Source organism: Anabrus simplex, chromosome 2 (assembly GCF_040414725.1).
Source record: "Anabrus simplex isolate iqAnaSimp1 chromosome 2, ASM4041472v1, whole genome shotgun sequence".
NCBI classification, from domain to species: Eukaryota; Metazoa; Arthropoda; class Insecta; order Orthoptera; family Tettigoniidae; genus Anabrus; species Anabrus simplex.
This window is the reverse complement of record NC_090266.1, coordinates 677807711-677828998: the sequence shown is the minus strand read 5'-3', so window position 1 is coordinate 677828998 and position 21288 is coordinate 677807711. Positions and strand designations below refer to the sequence as shown.

Here is a 21288-nt window from a genome sequence, read left to right as displayed (position 1 = left end):
GGCATCATCAGCCATAGTCTTAACCTTAAATTAAAAATAAGCGTCTAAATAACATGTAGTGATGAAATGAATTTTAAAATCTTGAAGAGATTTGAAGTAAAATAACATTAAAAATAACAATGATGGTTTGAAAATACAATGTGATGAGATACAATAGTGGAAGTATTAACAAAATTAACCTTAGAAGGCTGCTAAAATAAGTACAATGGAATAAAACAGATATGTTAAACAACAAGTAGTAAGATTGCATAAAAGTAAAGTTGATAGTAATGGCGGTTATAATTTGACGATGGCGAAAAATCTTATATAATCAAAGTAAAGAGGAGAGAGTAAAAGTCAAAGTTAGTCGGGAGATCCGAAGTTCATCATGATCTTGAAGAAAAAAGATGAAAGTCAGATGCATATGGTGAAGTTGTAGAACACGTTGAGGATATGAAGTTGGTGAATAGAAGTTGAAGAACAGTTTCAAATAGGATCACTATGGACCATCTCAAAATTTGAAGTGATGTTCAAATGTTGTAAATTGTGAGTTTGTAGATATTCTAGTTGAAAAAGCATATACAAGTGGAATCTGTAAATGGAAGCAAGAAACGTAGAGTTAATTGTGTGAAAAGACATTTGAAAAATATTGAAGTAGAATCTTATGCACTTACCATTTGACGGTGACAAAGATAGCTTGTAATATTATGAGTTAGAAGTATTTGCAACAGTAGACTTCTTGCTACGTGTGTTATAACTGAAGTTTTGTGCTGGAGGGGGATCTGTTTGCGTTGACGTAACTATTAGAGGGGGGCTGCTATTGGTGGGAGGGAAGGAAGAGAGTGTATTACTGCGCGTGTTGTAACGGTGTAAGGCTATTGGAGGGAGCGATGTTCCGGTGGGTGTGGCTATGGGTTTATTGGTTGTATTTGAATTAGAGGTACTAGCGGCGGGGGGAAGGGAGGGGGGTATATTGGCTGTAGGGGAGGTGGGAACTCTAATTGATGTGAGGTTGAAGATTTTTAAGAATTTGTTGGTGAGGGAAGTTGATTCTCGTAATAAAATAAGAATCTGTTCATACAAGGGGCTTTTTTTATCAATAGTGTCATTTAGATTTTTATCTTTATTAAAATGTTGGTCGAGGAAAATAAATAAGTTTTCATATTCTGTCATGAGTTTGCTTTTATCAACTCTTTTTAGGATATGGAGGTCTTGTTCTATTGTGGTGAATTTATGCCCGGTGTCCCTCATATGGTTGGCCATTGCGGAGAATTTGTTGTGTCTTTGGGCATTGTAATGCTCGGCGTATCTGGTAGAGAAGCTGCGGCCAGTTTGGCCAACATAAGAAAAATTACATGTAGAGCATTTCAATCTGTATATTCCTGATCCAGAGTAACTATTGTCTGTGATGTTGATAGAGTTGTGATTGAAGAATAAATTGCGATTAGTGTTTTTTGTTGTGTAGGCTATTTTTATTTCGTGCTTCATTAATGAATTGGTTATCGGGTAAATGCTATGGTTAGTGAACGTGAATTTAGCGTATTTTGGTTTGACGGGTTTTAATGGAGTTAAATTGGTAGCTAGTTTCAGTTTGGTTTTATTGATGATTTTATCAATCATATTCGTGTTAAATCCATTGAATTTAGCTATTTCCTTGATGAATAGTAATTCTTTCTTTAAATTAGTAGAGGACATAGGGATTTTTAATGCTCTATATATTAAACTGTGATAAGTGGCTTTTTTATGTGAGTTGGGATGTAAAGAATCATTTTTTATGGTTGTTGGAGAAAAGGTGGGTTTTCTGTATATTTGGAAGTCGAATTTGTTCAATGCTCGTGTGATTTTGATATCTAAGAAGTTCAAAGAGTTATTGATCTCATCTTCTTTAGTGAATTTAATATTATTATCTAAGTTGTTGAGGAATGATAGTATGTTATTGCTGTTGTTGATTTGTTTATCAATGATAGCTATGGTATCATCAACATAGCGATGCCAAAGACAGAGTCCGTTGATGTTATTAATAATCTTACTATGTTCGAGATTATCTAAGTATATGTCGGCTAGTATTCCAGATAACGGGTCTCCCATCGCTAGACCTTCTTGTTTGTAAATTTTCTTATTGAAGGTAAAATAGTTGTTGTCTAAAACGAAATTAAGTAATTTTAACCATTCATCAATTTCGATTCTACTCAATGTGCTATGTTTCAACAGATTGTTTTTTATGATGTTAATAGTATTGTTGATAGGGATATTAGTATACATGTTGGTGATGTCAAAAGAACATAAAACGTGGTTTGGTTGTAGACTGAACTTATTTAGGGAATTACAGAGTTCGATCGAGTTCTTTATGGGGTTGGAGTTGTGAAATTTGAAGTGTTTTTTTAGGAATTTGTGTAGGAATTGAGAGGTTTTATAGGTAGGACTATTGATACTATTAATTATAGGCCGAATGGGGACATCATTTTTATGAATTTTGGGCAGTGATCTGACTGTAGGTAATTTTGGGTTCATTACAGTTAATTTCTGATAATCTTGATCATTTAAAATGAAGTTAGAATTTTTCAGAAGGTTCTTTAAGTTACGCTGTATTTTGTTTGTTGGATCTTTGTTAATTAAGGTATAGGTATTGTCTGAAAAAAAGGTTTCAGTTTTATTGATGTAATCTTGTTTGTTCATTATTACTATGGTGTTGCCCTTATCTGCTTTTGTAATTACTACGTTGTTGTTATGGATTTTGGATTTCAGGTTTAGAATTTGTTTCGAGACATTGTGGTTATTATTAGATGTTATCTCATTAATTAAAGTTGGGAGTTTCTTTTTTACTTCATATCGTACGTCATTCTGTTTATCAATTGGGATTTGTTTATCGATATTAGTTTCGGTTTCAGCGATGGTAGTGATGATGTCTTCTGCCTTTTTGTGATTAGGCCAATTATGTTTGATGCCTTTATCTAATAGATTTAATTCTTGGTTAGAGAAGGTTGCATTAGATAGGTTGATTGTAGTGGGAATGTTAGTCAAATGGGAAGGGGACACTTTGTTGTTTGTATTTTGGTCAGGAGTTTTACATTTGTTTTCTTGAAGACTAAGTAATTTAAGGTTTAGGGTTTTCTGTTTCTTGTCTAATACGTAAGATAGTTTGAGGTCAGTGTACCTTAAAAATGAGCTCCATTCAAGTGGGGGTAATTTCTGAGAGATGGTCAAATGAGTCTTATATAATTGTAAATTTAGTAAAGATTTCTTCTTGTATAATAGTTTAATTTCATTTTTCAACCATATGTTGTTTACTTTCTTTTGAGTGGCATTAGATTTTGAATAGGGATGACTTTTTCTTTGTAAAGATTTGAGAAATTTAGGTACCAACTCTAATTTCAAGCAATCTTTAAGAAACTTGATATCTCTAGAAATCTTGCCTATTTTAATTTTTAGGTTCAAGTACTTGTTAGGTTTTACTATTGCCTGGTTGGCATTGACATTACATGTAATAAATATCATTTTTGGTCCGTATTGATGATATTAGATTGAAATAATAACATTAAGTTATTTATTAGACCACCTAATCAATACAAAATCGTCTTGGATGATTTACATAAATTTGTTAGCTAATAGTGGGACATGTTTCGCCTTCTCTGAAGGCATCATCAGCCATAGTCTTAACCTTAAATTAAAAATAAGCGTCTAAATAACATGTAGTGATGAAATGAATTTTAAAATCTTGAAGAGATTTGAAGTAAAATAACATTAAAAATAACAATGATGGTTTGAAAATACAATGTGATGAGATACAATAGTGGAAGTATTAACAAAATTAACCTTAGAAGGCTGCTAAAATAAGTACAATGGAATAAAACAGATATGTTAAACAACAAGTAGTAAGATTGCATAAAAGTAAAGTTGATAGTAATGGCGGTTATAATTTGACGATGGCGAAAAATCTTATATAATCAAAGTAAAGAGGAGAGAGTAAAAGTCAAAGTTAGTCGGGAGATCCGAAGTTCATCATGATCTTGAAGAAAAAAGATGAAAGTCAGATGCATATGGTGAAGTTGTAGAGCACGTTGAGGATATGAAGTTGGTGAATAGAAGTTGAAGAACAGTTTCAAATAGGATCACTATGGACCATCTCAAAATTTGAAGTGATGTTCAAATGTTGTAAATTGTGAGTTTGTAGATATTCTAGTTGAAAAAGCATATACAAGTGGAATCTGTAAATGGAAGCAAGAAACGTAGAGTTAATTGTGTGAAAAGACATTTGAAAAATATTGAAGTAGAATCTTATGCACTTACCATTTGACGGTGACAAAGATACCAGATACGCCGAGCATTACAATGCCCAAAGACACAACAAATTCTCCGCAATGGCCAACCATATGAGGGACACCGGGCATAAATTCACCACAATAGAACAAGACCTCCATATCCTAAAAAGAGTTGATAAAAGCAAACTCATGACAGAATATGAAAACTTATTTATTTTCCTCGACCAACATTTTAATAAAGATAAAAATCTAAATGACACTATTGATAAAAAAAGCCCCTTGTATGAACAGATTCTTATTTTATTACGAGAATCAACTTCCCTCACCAACAAATTCTTAAAAATCTTCAACCTCACATCAATTAGAGTTCCCACCTCCCCTACAGCCAATATACCCCCCTCCCTTCCCCCCGCCGCTAGTACCTCTAATTCAAATACAACCAATAAACCCATAGCCACACCCACCGGAACATCGCTCCCTCCAATAGCCTTACACCGTTACAACACGCGCAGTAATACACTCTCTTCCTTCCCTCCCACCAATAGCAGCCCCCCTCTAATAGTTACGTCAACGCAAACAGATCCCCCTCCAGCACAAAACTTCAGTTATAACACACGTAGCAAGAAGTCTACTGTTGCAAATACTTCTAACTCATAATATTACAAGCTATCTTTGTCACCGTCAAATGGTAAGTGCATAAGATTCTACTTCAATATTTTTCAAATGTCTTTTCACACAATTAACTCTACGTTTCTTGCTTCCATTTACAGATTCCACTTGTATATGCTTTTTCAACTAGAATATCTACAAACTCACAATTTACAACATTTGAACATCACTTCAAATTTTGAGATGGTCCATAGTGATCCTATTTGAAACTGTTCTTCAACTTCTATTCACCAACTTCATATCCTCAACGTGTTCTACAACTTCACCATATGCATCTGACTTTCATCTTTTTTCTTCAAGATCATGATGAACTTCGGATCTCCCGACTAACTTTGACTTTTACTCTCTCCTCTTTACTTTGATTATATAAGATTTTTCGCCATCGTCAAATTATAACCGCCATTACTATCAACTTTACTTTTATGCAATCTTACTACTTGTTGTTTAACATATCTGTTTTATTCCATTGTACTTATTTTAGCAGCCTTCTAAGGTTAATTTTGTTAATACTTCCACTATTGTATCTCATCACATTGTATTTTCAAACCATCATTGTTATTTTTAATGTTATTTTACTTCAAATCTCTTCAAGATTTTAAAATTCATTTCATCACTACATGTTATTTAGACGCTTATTTTTAATTTAAGGTTAAGACTATGGCTGATGATGCCTTCAGAGAAGGCGAAACATGTCCCACTATTAGCTAACAAATTTATGTAAATCATCCAAGACGATTTTGTATTGATTAGGTGGTCTAATAAATAACTTAATGTTATTATTTCAATCTAATATCATCAATACGGACCAAAAATGATATTTATTACATGTAATGTCAATGCCAACCAGGCAATAGTAAAACCTAACAAGTACTTGAACCTAAAAATTAAAATAGGCAAGATTTCTAGAGATATCAAGTTTCTTAAAGATTGCTTGAAATTAGAGTTGGTACCTAAATTTCTCAAATCTTTACAAAGAAAAAGTCATCCCTATTCAAAATCTAATGCCACTCAAAAGAAAGTAAACAACATATGGTTGAAAAATGAAATTAAACTATTATACAAGAAGAAATCTTTACTAAATTTACAATTATATAAGACTCATTTGACCATCTCTCAGAAATTACCCCCACTTGAATGGAGCTCATTTTTAAGGTACACTGACCTCAAACTATCTTACGTATTAGACAAGAAACAGAAAACCCTAAACCTTAAATTACTTAGTCTTCAAGAAAACAAATGTAAAACTCCTGACCAAAATACAAACAACAAAGTGTCCCCTTCCCATTTGACTAACATTCCCACTACAATCAACCTATCTAATGCAACCTTCTCTAACCAAGAATTAAATCTATTAGATAAAGGCATCAAACATAATTGGCCTAATCACAAAAAGGCAGAAGACATCATCACTACCATCGCTGAAACCGAAACTAATATCGATAAACAAATCCCAATTGATAAACAGAATGACGTACGATATGAAGTAAAAAAGAAACTCCCAACTTTAATTAATGAGATAACATCTAATAATAACCACAATGTCTCGAAACAAATTCTAAACCTGAAATCCAAAATCCATAACAACAACGTAGTAATTACAAAAGCAGATAAGGGCAACACCATAGTAATAATGAACAAACAAGATTACATCAATAAAACTGAAACCTTTTTTTCAGACAATACCTATACCTTAATTAACAAAGATCCAACAAACAAAATACAGCGTAACTTAAAGAACCTTCTGAAAAATTCTAACTTCATTTTAAATGATCAAGATTATCAGAAATTAACTGTAATGAACCCAAAATTACCTACAGTCAGATCACTGCCCAAAATTCATAAAAATGATGTCCCCATTCGGCCTATAATTAATAGTATCAATAGTCCTACCTATAAAACCTCTCAATTCCTACACAAATTCCTAAAAAAACACTTCAAATTTCACAACTCCAACCCCATAAAGAACTCGATCGAACTCTGTAATTCCCTAAATAAGTTCAGTCTACAACCAAACCACGTTTTATGTTCTTTTGACATCACCAACATGTATACTAATATCCCTATCAACAATACTATTAACATCATAAAAAACAATCTGTTGAAACATAGCACATTGAGTAGAATCGAAATTGATGAATGGTTAAAATTACTTAATTTCGTTTTAGACAACAACTATTTTACCTTCAATAAGAAAATTTACAAACAAGAAGGTCTAGCGATGGGAGACCCGTTATCTGGAATACTAGCCGACATATACTTAGATAATCTCGAACATAGTAAGATTATTAATAACATCAACGGACTCTGTCTTTGGCATCGCTATGTTGATGATACCATAGCTATCATTGATAAACAAATCAACAACAGCAATAACATACTATCATTCCTCAACAACTTAGATAATAATATTAAATTCACTAAAGAAGATGAGATCAATAACTCTTTGAACTTCTTAGATATCAAAATCACACGAGCATTGAACAAATTCGACTTCCAAATATACAGAAAACCCACCTTTTCTCCAACAACCATAAAAAATGATTCTTTACATCCCAACTCACATAAAAAAGCCACTTATCACAGTTTAATATATAGAGCATTAAAAATCCCTATGTCCTCTACTAATTTAAAGAAAGAATTACTATTCATCAAGGAAATAGCTAAATTCAATGGATTTAACACGAATATGATTGATAAAATCATCAATAAAACCAAACTGAAACTAGCTACCAATTTAACTCCATTAAAACCCGTCAAACCAAAATACGCTAAATTCACGTTCACAAACCATAGCATTTACCCGATAACCAATTCATTAATGAAGCACGAAATAAAAATAGCCTACACAACAAAAAACACTAATCGCAATTTATTCTTCAATCACAACTCTATCAACATCACAGACAATAGTTACTCTGGATCAGGAATATACAGATTGAAATGCTCTACATGTAATTTTTCTTATGTTGGCCAAACTGGCCGCAGCTTCTCTACCAGATACGCCGAGCATTACAATGCCCAAAGACACAACAAATTCTCCGCAATGGCCAACCATATGAGGGACACCGGGCATAAATTCACCACAATAGAACAAGACCTCCATATCCTAAAAAGAGTTGATAAAAGCAAACTCATGACAGAATATGAAAACTTATTTATTTTCCTCGACCAACATTTTAATAAAGATAAAAATCTAAATGACACTATTGATAAAAAAAGCCCCTTGTATGAACAGATTCTTATTTTATTACGAGAATCAACTTCCCTCACCAACAAATTCTTAAAAATCTTCAACCTCACATCAATTAGAGTTCCCACCTCCCCTACAGCCAATATACCCCCCTCCCTTCCCCCCGCCGCTAGTACCTCTAATTCAAATACAACCAATAAACCCATAGCCACACCCACCGGAACATCGCTCCCTCCAATAGCCTTACACCGTTACAACACGCGCAGTAATACACTCTCTTCCTTCCCTCCCACCAATAGCAGCCCCCCTCTAATAGTTACGTCAACGCAAACAGATCCCCCTCCAGCACAAAACTTCAGTTATAACACACGTAGCAAGAAGTCTACTGTTGCAAATACTTCTAACTCATAATATTACAAGCTATCTTTGTCACCGTCAAATGGTAAGTGCATAAGATTCTACTTCAATATTTTTCAAATGTCTTTTCACACAATTAACTCTACGTTTCTTGCTTCCATTTACAGATTCCACTTGTATATGCTTTTTCAACTAGAATATCTACAAACTCACAATTTACAACATTTGAACATCACTTCAAATTTTGAGATGGTCCATAGTGATCCTATTTGAAACTGTTCTTCAACTTCTATTCACCAACTTCATATCCTCAACGTGTTCTACAACTTCACCATATGCATCTGACTTTCATCTTTTTTCTTCAAGATCATGATGAACTTCGGATCTCCCGACTAACTTTGACTTTTACTCTCTCCTCTTTACTTTGATTATATAAGATTTTTCGCCATCGTCAAATTATAACCGCCATTACTATCAACTTTACTTTTATGCAATCTTACTACTTGTTGTTTAACATATCTGTTTTATTCCATTGTACTTATTTTAGCAGCCTTCTAAGGTTAATTTTGTTAATACTTCCACTATTGTATCTCATCACATTGTATTTTCAAACCATCATTGTTATTTTTAATGTTATTTTACTTCAAATCTCTTCAAGATTTTAAAATTCATTTCATCACTACATGTTATTTAGACGCTTATTTTTAATTTAAGGTTAAGACTATGGCTGATGATGCCTTCAGAGAAGGCGAAACATGTCCCACTATTAGCTAACAAATTTATGTAAATCATCCAAGACGATTTTGTATTGATTAGGTGGTCTAATAAATAACTTAATGTTATTATTTCAATCTAATATCATCAATACGGACCAAAAATGATATTTATTACATGTAATGTCAATGCCAACCAGGCAATAGTAAAACCTAACAAGTACTTGAACCTAAAAATTAAAATAGGCAAGATTTCTAGAGATATCAAGTTTCTTAAAGATTGCTTGAAATTAGAGTTGGTACCTAAATTTCTCAAATCTTTACAAAGAAAAAGTCATCCCTATTCAAAATCTAATGCCACTCAAAAGAAAGTAAACAACATATGGTTGAAAAATGAAATTAAACTATTATACAAGAAGAAATCTTTACTAAATTTACAATTATATAAGACTCATTTGACCATCTCTCAGAAATTACCCCCACTTGAATGGAGCTCATTTTTAAGGTACACTGACCTCAAACTATCTTACGTATTAGACAAGAAACAGAAAACCCTAAACCTTAAATTACTTAGTCTTCAAGAAAACAAATGTAAAACTCCTGACCAAAATACAAACAACAAAGTGTCCCCTTCCCATTTGACTAACATTCCCACTACAATCAACCTATCTAATGCAACCTTCTCTAACCAAGAATTAAATCTATTAGATAAAGGCATCAAACATAATTGGCCTAATCACAAAAAGGCAGAAGACATCATCACTACCATCGCTGAAACCGAAACTAATATCGATAAACAAATCCCAATTGATAAACAGAATGACGTACGATATGAAGTGAAAAAGAAACTCCCAACTTTAATTAATGAGATAACATCTAATAATAACCACAATGTCTCGAAACAAATTCTAAACCTGAAATCCAAAATCCATAACAACAACGTAGTAATTACAAAAGCAGATAAGGGCAACACCATAGTAATAATGAACAAACAAGATTACATCAATAAAACTGAAACCTTTTTTTCAGACAATACCTATACCTTAATTAACAAAGATCCAACAAACAAAATACAGCGTAACTTAAAGAACCTTCTGAAAAATTCTAACTTCATTTTAAATGATCAAGATTATCAGAAATTAACTGTAATGAACCCAAAATTACCTACAGTCAGATCACTGCCCAAAATTCATAAAAATGATGTCCCCATTCGGCCTATAATTAATAGTATCAATAGTCCTACCTATAAAACCTCTCAATTCCTACACAAATTCCTAAAAAAACACTTCAAATTTCACAACTCCAACCCCATAAAGAACTCGATCGAACTCTGTAATTCCCTAAATAAGTTCAGTCTACAACCAAACCACGTTTTATGTTCTTTTGACATCACCAACATGTATACTAATATCCCTATCAACAATACTATTAACATCATAAAAAACAATCTGTTGAAACATAGCACATTGAGTAGAATCGAAATTGATGAATGGTTAAAATTACTTAATTTCGTTTTAGACAACAACTATTTTACCTTCAATAAGAAAATTTACAAACAAGAAGGTCTAGCGATGGGAGACCCGTTATCTGGAATACTAGCCGACATATACTTAGATAATCTCGAACATAGTAAGATTATTAATAACATCAACGGACTCTGTCTTTGGCATCGCTATGTTGATGATACCATAGCTATCATTGATAAACAAATCAACAACAGCAATAACATACTATCATTCCTCAACAACTTAGATAATAATATTAAATTCACTAAAGAAGATGAGATCAATAACTCTTTGAACTTCTTAGATATCAAAATCACACGAGCATTGAACAAATTCGACTTCCAAATATACAGAAAACCCACCTTTTCTCCAACAACCATAAAAAATGATTCTTTACATCCCAACTCACATAAAAAAGCCACTTATCACAGTTTAATATATAGAGCATTAAAAATCCCTATGTCCTCTACTAATTTAAAGAAAGAATTACTATTCATCAAGGAAATAGCTAAATTCAATGGATTTAACACGAATATGATTGATAAAATCATCAATAAAACCAAACTGAAACTAGCTACCAATTTAACTCCATTAAAACCCGTCAAACCAAAATACGCTAAATTCACGTTCACTAACCATAGCATTTACCCGATAACCAATTCATTAATGAAGCACGAAATAAAAATAGCCTACACAACAAAAAACACTAATCGCAATTTATTCTTCAATCACAACTCTATCAACATCACAGACAATAGTTACTCTGGATCAGGAATATACAGATTGAAATGCTCTACATGTAATTTTTCTTATGTTGGCCAAACTGGCCGCAGCTTCTCTACCAGATACGCCGAGCATTACAATGCCCAAAGACACAACAAATTCTCCGCAATGGCCAACCATATGAGGGACACCGGGCATAAATTCACCACAATAGAACAAGACCTCCATATCCTAAAAAGAGTTGATAAAAGCAAACTCATGACAGAATATGAAAACTTATTTATTTTCCTCGACCAACATTTTAATAAAGATAAAAATCTAAATGACACTATTAAAAAAAAAAGCCCCTTGTATGAACAGATTCTTATTTTATTACGAGAATCAACTTCCCTCACCAACAAATTCTTAAAAATCTTCAACCTCACATCAATTAGAGTTCCCACCTCCCCTACAGCCAATATACCCCCCTCCCTTCCCCCCGCCGCTAGTACCTCTAATTCAAATACAACCAATAAACCCATAGCCACACCCACCGGAACATCGCTCCCTCCAATAGCCTTACACCGTTACAACACGCGCAGTAATACACTCTCTTCCTTCCCTCCCACCAATAGCAGCCCCCCTCTAATAGTTACGTCAACGCAAACAGATCCCCCTCCAGCACAAAACTTCAGTTATAACACACGTAGCAAGAAGTCTACTGTTGCAAATACTTCTAACTCATAATATTACAAGCTATCTTTGTCACCGTCAAATGGTAAGTGCATAAGATTCTACTTCAATATTTTTCAAATGTCTTTTCACACAATTAACTCTACGTTTCTTGCTTCCATTTACAGATTCCACTTGTATATGCTTTTTCAACTAGAATATCTACAAACTCACAATTTACAACATTTGAACATCACTTCAAATTTTGAGATGGTCCATAGTGATCCTATTTGAAACTGTTCTTCAACTTCTATTCACCAACTTCATATCCTCAACGTGTTCTACAACTTCACCATATGCATCTGACTTTCATCTTTTTTCTTCAAGATCATGATGAACTTCGGATCTCCCGACTAACTTTGACTTTTACTCTCTCCTCTTTACTTTGATTATATAAGATTTTTCGCCATCGTCAAATTATAACCGCCATTACTATCAACTTTACTTTTATGCAATCTTACTACTTGTTGTTTAACATATCTGTTTTATTCCATTGTACTTATTTTAGCAGCCTTCTAAGGTTAATTTTGTTAATACTTCCACTATTGTATCTCATCACATTGTATTTTCAAACCATCATTGTTATTTTTAATGTTATTTTACTTCAAATCTCTTCAAGATTTTAAAATTCATTTCATCACTACATGTTATTTAGACGCTTATTTTTAATTTAAGGTTAAGACTATGGCTGATGATGCCTTCAGAGAAGGCGAAACATGTCCCACTATTAGCTAACAAATTTATGTAAATCATCCAAGACGATTTTGTATTGATTAGGTGGTCTAATAAATAACTTAATGTTATTATTTCAATCTAATATCATCAATACGGACCAAAAATGATATTTATTACATGTAATGTCAATGCCAACCAGGCAATAGTAAAACCTAACAAGTACTTGAACCTAAAAATTAAAATAGGCAAGATTTCTAGAGATATCAAGTTTCTTAAAGATTGCTTGAAATTAGAGTTGGTACCTAAATTTCTCAAATCTTTACAAAGAAAAAGTCATCCCTATTCAAAATCTAATGCCACTCAAAAGAAAGTAAACAACATATGGTTGAAAAATGAAATTAAACTATTATACAAGAAGAAATCTTTACTAAATTTACAATTATATAAGACTCATTTGACCATCTCTCAGAAATTACCCCCACTTGAATGGAGCTCATTTTTAAGGTACACTGACCTCAAACTATCTTACGTATTAGACAAGAAACAGAAAACCCTAAACCTTAAATTACTTAGTCTTCAAGGAAACAAATGTAAAACTCCTGACCAAAATACAAACAACAAAGTGTCCCCTTCCCATTTGACTAACATTCCCACTACAATCAACCTATCTAATGCAACCTTCTCTAACCAAGAATTAAATCTATTAGATAAAGGCATCAAACATAATTGGCCTAATCACAAAAAGGCAGAAGACATCATCACTACCATCGCTGAAACCGAAACTAATATCGATAAACAAATCCCAATTGATAAACAGAATGACGTACGATATGAAGTAAAAAAGAAACTCCCAACTTTAATTAATGAGATAACATCTAATAATAACCACAATGTCTCGAAACAAATTCTAAACCTGAAATCCAAAATCCATAACAACAACGTAGTAATTACAAAAGCAGATAAGGGCAACACCATAGTAATAATGAACAAACAAGATTACATCAATAAAACTGAAACCTTTTTTTCAGACAATACCTATACCTTAATTAACAAAGATCCAACAAACAAAATACAGCGTAACTTAAAGAACCTTCTGAAAAATTCTAACTTCATTTTAAATGATCAAGATTATCAGAAATTAACTGTAATGAACCCAAAATTACCTACAGTCAGATCACTGCCCAAAATTCATAAAAATGATGTCCCCATTCGGCCTATAATTAATAGTATCAATAGTCCTACCTATAAAACCTCTCAATTCCTACACAAATTCCTAAAAAAACACTTCAAATTTCACAACTCCAACCCCATAAAGAACTCGATCGAACTCTGTAATTCCCTAAATAAGTTCAGTCTACAACCAAACCACGTTTTATGTTCTTTTGACATCACCAACATGTATACTAATATCCCTATCAACAATACTATTAACATCATAAAAAACAATCTGTTGAAACATAGCACATTGAGTAGAATCGAAATTGATGAATGGTTAAAATTACTTAATTTCGTTTTAGACAACAACTATTTTACCTTCAATAAGAAAATTTACAAACAAGAAGGTCTAGCGATGGGAGACCCGTTATCTGGAATACTAGCCGACATATACTTAGATAATCTCGAACATAGTAAGATTATTAATAACATCAACGGACTCTGTCTTTGGCATCGCTATGTTGATGATACCATAGCTATCATTGATAAACAAATCAACAACAGCAATAACATACTATCATTCCTCAACAACTTAGATAATAATATTAAATTCACTAAAGAAGATGAGATCAATAACTCTTTGAACTTCTTAGATATCAAAATCACACGAGCATTGAACAAATTCGACTTCCAAATATACAGAAAACCCACCTTTTCTCCAACAACCATAAAAAATGATTCTTTACATCCCAACTCACATAAAAAAGCCACTTATCACAGTTTAATATATAGAGCATTAAAAATCCCTATGTCCTCTACTAATTTAAAGAAAGAATTACTATTCATCAAGGAAATAGCTAAATTCAATGGATTTAACACGAATATGATTGATAAAATCATCAATAAAACCAAACTGAAACTAGCTACCAATTTAACTCCATTAAAACCCGTCAAACCAAAATACGCTAAATTCACGTTCACAAACCATAGCATTTACCCGATAACCAATTCATTAATGAAGCACGAAATAAAAATAGCCTACACAACAAAAAACACTAATCGCAATTTATTCTTCAATCACAACTCTATCAACATCACAGACAATAGTTACTCTGGATCAGGAATATACAGATTGAAATGCTCTACATGTAATTTTTCTTATGTTGGCCAAACTGGCCGCAGCTTCTCTACCAGATACGCCGAGCATTACAATGCCCAAAGACACAACAAATTCTCCGCAATGGCCAACCATATGAGGGACACCGGGCATAAATTCACCACAATAGAACAAGACCTCCATATCCTAAAAAGAGTTGATAAAAGCAAACTCATGACAGAATATGAAAACTTATTTATTTTCCTCGACCAACATTTTAATAAAGATAAAAATCTAAATGACACTATTGATAAAAAAAGCCCCTTGTATGAACAGATTCTTATTTTATTACGAGAATCAACTTCCCTCACCAACAAATTCTTAAAAATCTTCAACCTCACATCAATTAGAGTTCCCACCTCCCCTACAGCCAATATACCCCCCTCCCTTCCCCCCGCCGCTAGTACCTCTAATTCAAATACAACCAATAAACCCATAGCCACACCCACCGGAACATCGCTCCCTCCAATAGCCTTACACCGTTACAACACGCGCAGTAATACACTCTCTTCCTTCCCTCCCACCAATAGCAGCCCCCCTCTAATAGTTACGTCAACGCAAACAGATCCCCCTCCAGCACAAAACTTCAGTTATAACACACGTAGCAAGAAGTCTACTGTTGCAAATACTTCTAACTCATAATATTACAAGCTATCTTTGTCACCGTCAAATGGTAAGTGCATAAGATTCTACTTCAATATTTTTCAAATGTCTTTTCACACAATTAACTCTACGTTTCTTGCTTCCATTTACAGATTCCACTTGTATATGCTTTTTCAACTAGAATATCTACAAACTCACAATTTACAACATTTGAACATCACTTCAAATTTTGAGATGGTCCATAGTGATCCTATTTGAAACTGTTCTTCAACTTCTATTCACCAACTTCATATCCTCAACGTGTTCTACAACTTCACCATATGCATCTGACTTTCATCTTTTTTCTTCAAGATCATGATGAACTTCGGATCTCCCGACTAACTTTGACTTTTACTCTCTCCTCTTTACTTTGATTATATAAGATTTTTCGCCATCGTCAAATTATAACCGCCATTACTATCAACTTTACTTTTATGCAATCTTACTACTTGTTGTTTAACATATCTGTTTTATTCCATTGTACTTATTTTAGCAGCCTTCTAAGGTTAATTTTGTTAATACTTCCACTATTGTATCTCATCACATTGTATTTTCAAACCATCATTGTTATTTTTAATGTTATTTTACTTCAAATCTCTTCAAGATTTTAAAATTCATTTCATCACTACATGTTATTTAGACGCTTATTTTTAATTTAAGGTTAAGACTATGGCTGATGATGCCTTCAGAGAAGGCGAAACATGTCCCACTATTAGCTAACAAATTTATGTAAATCATCCAAGACGATTTTGTATTGATTAGGTGGTCTAATAAATAACTTAATGTTATTATTTCAATCTAATATCATCAATACGGACCAAAAATGATATTTATTACATGTAATGTCAATGCCAACCAGGCAATAGTAAAACCTAACAAGTACTTGAACCTAAAAATTAAAATAGGCAAGATTTCTAGAGATATCAAGTTTCTTAAAGATTGCTTGAAATTAGAGTTGGTACCTAAATTTCTCAAATCTTTACAAAGAAAAAGTCATCCCTATTCAAAATCTAATGCCACTCAAAAGAAAGTAAACAACATATGGTTGAAAAATGAAATTAAACTATTATACAAGAAGAAATCTTTACTAAATTTACAATTATATAAGACTCATTTGACCATCTCTCAGAAATTACCCCCACTTGAATGGAGCTCATTTTTAAGGTACACTGACCTCAAACTATCTTACGTATTAGACAAGAAACAGAAAACCCTAAACCTTAAATTACTTAGTCTTCAAGAAAACAAATGTAAAACTCCTGACCAAAATACAAACAACAAAGTGTCCCCTTCCCATTTGACTAACATTCCCACTACAATCAACCTATCTAATGCAACCTTCTCTAACCAAGAATTAAATCTATTAGATAAAGGCATCAAACATAATTGGCCTAATCACAAAAAGGCAGAAGACATCATCACTACCATCGCTGAAACCGAAACTAATATCGATAAACAAATCCCAATTGATAAACAGAATGACGTACGATATGAAGTAAAAAAGAAACTCCCAACTTTAATTAATGAGATAACATCTAATAATAACCACAATGTCTCGAAACAAATTCTAAACCTGAAATCCAAAATCCATAACAACAACGTAGTAATTACAAAAGCAGATAAGGGCAACACCATAGTAATAATGAACAAACAAGATTACATCAATAAAACTGAAACCTTTTTTTCAGACAATACCTATACCTTAATTAACAAAGATCCAACAAACAAAATACAGCGTAACTTAAAGAACCTTCTGAAAAATTCTAACTTCATTTTAAATGATCAAGATTATCAGAAATTAACTGTAATGAACCCAAAATTACCTACAGTCAGATCACTGCCCAAAATTCATAAAAATGATGTCCCCATTCGGCCTATAATTAATAGTATCAATAGTCCTACCTATAAAACCTCTCAATTCCTACACAAATTCCTAAAAAAACACTTCAAATTTCACAACTCCAACCCCATAAAGAACTCGATCGAACTCTGTAATTCCCTAAATAAGTTCAGTCTACAACCAAACCACGTTTTATGTTCTTTTGACATCACCAACATGTATACTAATATCCCTATCAACAATACTATTAACATCATAAAAAACAATCTGTTGAAACATAGCACATTGAGTAGAATCGAAATTGATGAATGGTTAAAATTACTTAATTTCGTTTTAGACAACAACTATTTTACCTTCAATAAGAAAATTTACAAACAAGAAGGTCTAGCGATGGGAGACCCGTTATCTGGAATACTAGCCGACATATACTTAGATAATCTCGAACATAGTAAGATTATTAATAACATCAACGGACTCTGTCTTTGGCATCGCTATGTTGATGATACCATAGCTATCATTGATAAACAAATCAACAACAGCAATAACATACTATCATTCCTCAACAACTTAGATAATAATATTAAATTCACTAAAGAAGATGAGATCAATAACTCTTTGAACTTCTTAGATATCAAAATCACACGAGCATTGAACAAATTCGACTTCCAAATATACAGAAAACCCACCTTTTCTCCAACAACCATAAAAAATGATTCTTTACATCCCAACTCACATAAAAAAGCCACTTATCACAGTTTAATATATAGAGCATTAAAAATCCCTATGTCCTCTACTAATTTAAAGAAAGAATTACTATTCATCAAGGAAATAGCTAAATTCAATGGATTTAACACGAATATGATTGATAAAATCATCAATAAAACCAAACTGAAACTAGCTACCAATTTAACTCCATTAAAACCCGTCAAACCAAAATACGCTAAATTCACGTTCACTAACCATAGCATTTACCCGATAACCAATTCATTAATGAAGCACGAAATAAAAATAGCCTACACAACAAAAAACACTAATCGCAATTTATTCTTCAATCACAACTCTATCAACATCACAGACAATAGTTACTCTGGATCAGGAATATACAGATTGAAATGCTCTACATGTAATTTTTCTTATGTTGGCCAAACTGGCCGCAGCTTCTCTACCAGATACGCCGAGCATTACAATGCCCAAAGACACAACAAATTCTCCGCAATGGCCAACCATATGAGGGACACCGGGCATAAATTCACCACAATAGAACAAGACCTCCATATCCTAAAAAGAGTTGATAAAAGCAAACTCATGACAGAATATGAAAACTTATTTATTTTCCTCGACCAACATTTTAATAAAGATAAAAATCTAAATGACACTATTGATAAAAAAAGCCCCTTGTATGAACAGATTCTTATTTTATTACGAGAATCAACTTCCCTCACCAACAAATTCTTAAAAATCTTCAACCTCACATCAATTAGAGTTCCCACCTCCCCTACAGCCAATATACCCCCCTCCCTTCCCCCCGCCGCTAGTACCTCTAATTCAAATACAACCAATAAACCCATAGCCACACCCACCGGAACATCGCTCCCTCCAATAGCCTTACACCGTTACAACACGCGCAGTAATACACTCTCTTCCTTCCCTCCCACCAATAGCAGCCCCCCTCTAATAGTTACGTCAACGCAAACAGATCCCCCTCCAGCACAAAACTTCAGTTATAACACACGTAGCAAGAAGTCTACTGTTGCAAATACTTCTAACTCATAATATTACAAGCTATCTTTGTCACCGTCAAATGGTAAGTGCATAAGATTCTACTTCAATATTTTTCAAATGTCTTTTCACACAATTAACTCTACGTTTCTTGCTTCCATTTACAGATTCCACTTGTATATGCTTTTTCAACTAGAATATCTACAAACTCACAATTTACAACATTTGAACATCACTTCAAATTTTGAGATGGTCCATAGTGATCCTATTTGAAACTGTTCTTCAACTTCTATTCACCAACTTCATATCCTCAACGTGTTCTACAACTTCACCATATGCATCTGACTTTCATCTTTTTTCTTCAAGATCATGATGAACTTCGGATCTCCCGACTAACTTTGACTTTTACTCTCTCCTCTTTACTTTGATTATATAAGATTTTTCGCCATCGTCAAATTATAACCGCCATTACTATCAACTTTACTTTTATGCAATCTTACTACTTGTTGTTTAACATATCTGTTTTATTCCATTGTACTTATTTTAGCAGCCTTCTAAGGTTAATTTTGTTAATACTTCCACTATTGTATCTCATCACATTGTATTTTCAAACCATCATTGTTATTTTTAATGTTATTTTACTTCAAATCTCTTCAAGATTTTAAAATTCATTTCATCACTACATGTTATTTAGACGCTTATTTTTAATTTAAGGTTAAGACTATGGCTGATGATGCCTTCAGAGAAGGCGAAACATGTCCCACTATTAGCTAACAAATTTATGTAAATCATCCAAGACGATTTTGTATTGATTAGGTGGTCTAATAAATAACTTAATGTTATTATTTCAATCTAATATCATCAATACGGACCAAAAATGATATTTATTACATGTAATGCTAAGTAAGTGACTAGAAATGTGTCTTGTCCTGCACGCCAAGTAAGTGACTACAAATGTGTCTTGTCCTACATGCCAAGTAAGTGACTAGAAATGTGGCTTGTCCTACATGTCAAGTAAGTGACTAGAAATGTGTCTTGTCCTACATGCCAAGTAAGTGACTACAAATCTGTAATGACCTACATGCCAAGTAAGTGACTACAAATGTGCCTTGTCCTACATACCAAGTAAGTGACTACAAATCTGTAATGACCTACATGCCAAGTAAGTGACTACAAATGTGTCTTGTCTTACACGCCAAGTAAGTGACTACAAATGTGTCTTTTCCTACACGTCAAATAAGTAACTACAAATGTGTCTTGTCTTACGTGCTAAGTGACTACAACAATAAACTTTGCCTTGTCCCTCATTACACCTAAGCGACTATAAATGTTTCTCGTCCTCATGCCAAATAAGTGACTACAAACGTGCCTTGTACTACATGATGCAGTAAATATAAAATTATTTATAAGTTCATTTTAATCATTCTATGAGCGAAAGTATATTATAGACCTTCATTGCATAGTTTCGTTCATAATTATCAGAGAAATTTATTCTGGCAAAACATGAAATCCTAACTCCAAGAAGACATTAGTCTAGAGGAATGAAATTTAGACTAAACAATTGTCTAGGTAACATATTTATATGATTAAAGTTTCCAGGTCACAGGTCCAGACATGCGAGAAAACATGTGGCATGGTGGTACATTAATAACTACTGAAGTCACAACAACTTTGAATGCCAAGCATTTTTTATTATATTATTATTTGCTTTACGTCGCACCGACACAACTAGATCTTATGGCGACAATGGGACAGGAAAGTCCTAGGCGTGGGACGGAAGTGGCCGTGGCCTTAATTAAGGTACAGCCCCAGCATTTGCGTGGTGTGAAAATGGGAAACCACGGAAAATCCTCTTCAGAGCTGCCGAGAGTGGGTTTGAACCGACTATCTCCCGGATGCAAGCTCACAGCTGCGCGCCCCTGACCGCACGGCCAACTCGCCCGGTGAATGCAAGCATGCAGTGTGTCGTACAGGTGCCGTATGTCATTTTGTGTG

The 21288-nt window shown here is 33.3% G+C and overlaps 1 protein-coding gene across 1 annotated transcript in view; it reads left to right on the top strand.

The window, feature by feature from the left end:
- Positions 1–21288, top strand: part of LOC136863638 (pickpocket protein 28-like) — a 211105-nt gene that overhangs the window by 107708 nt on the left and 82109 nt on the right. The gene's annotated exons all lie outside the window — the stretch shown is intronic.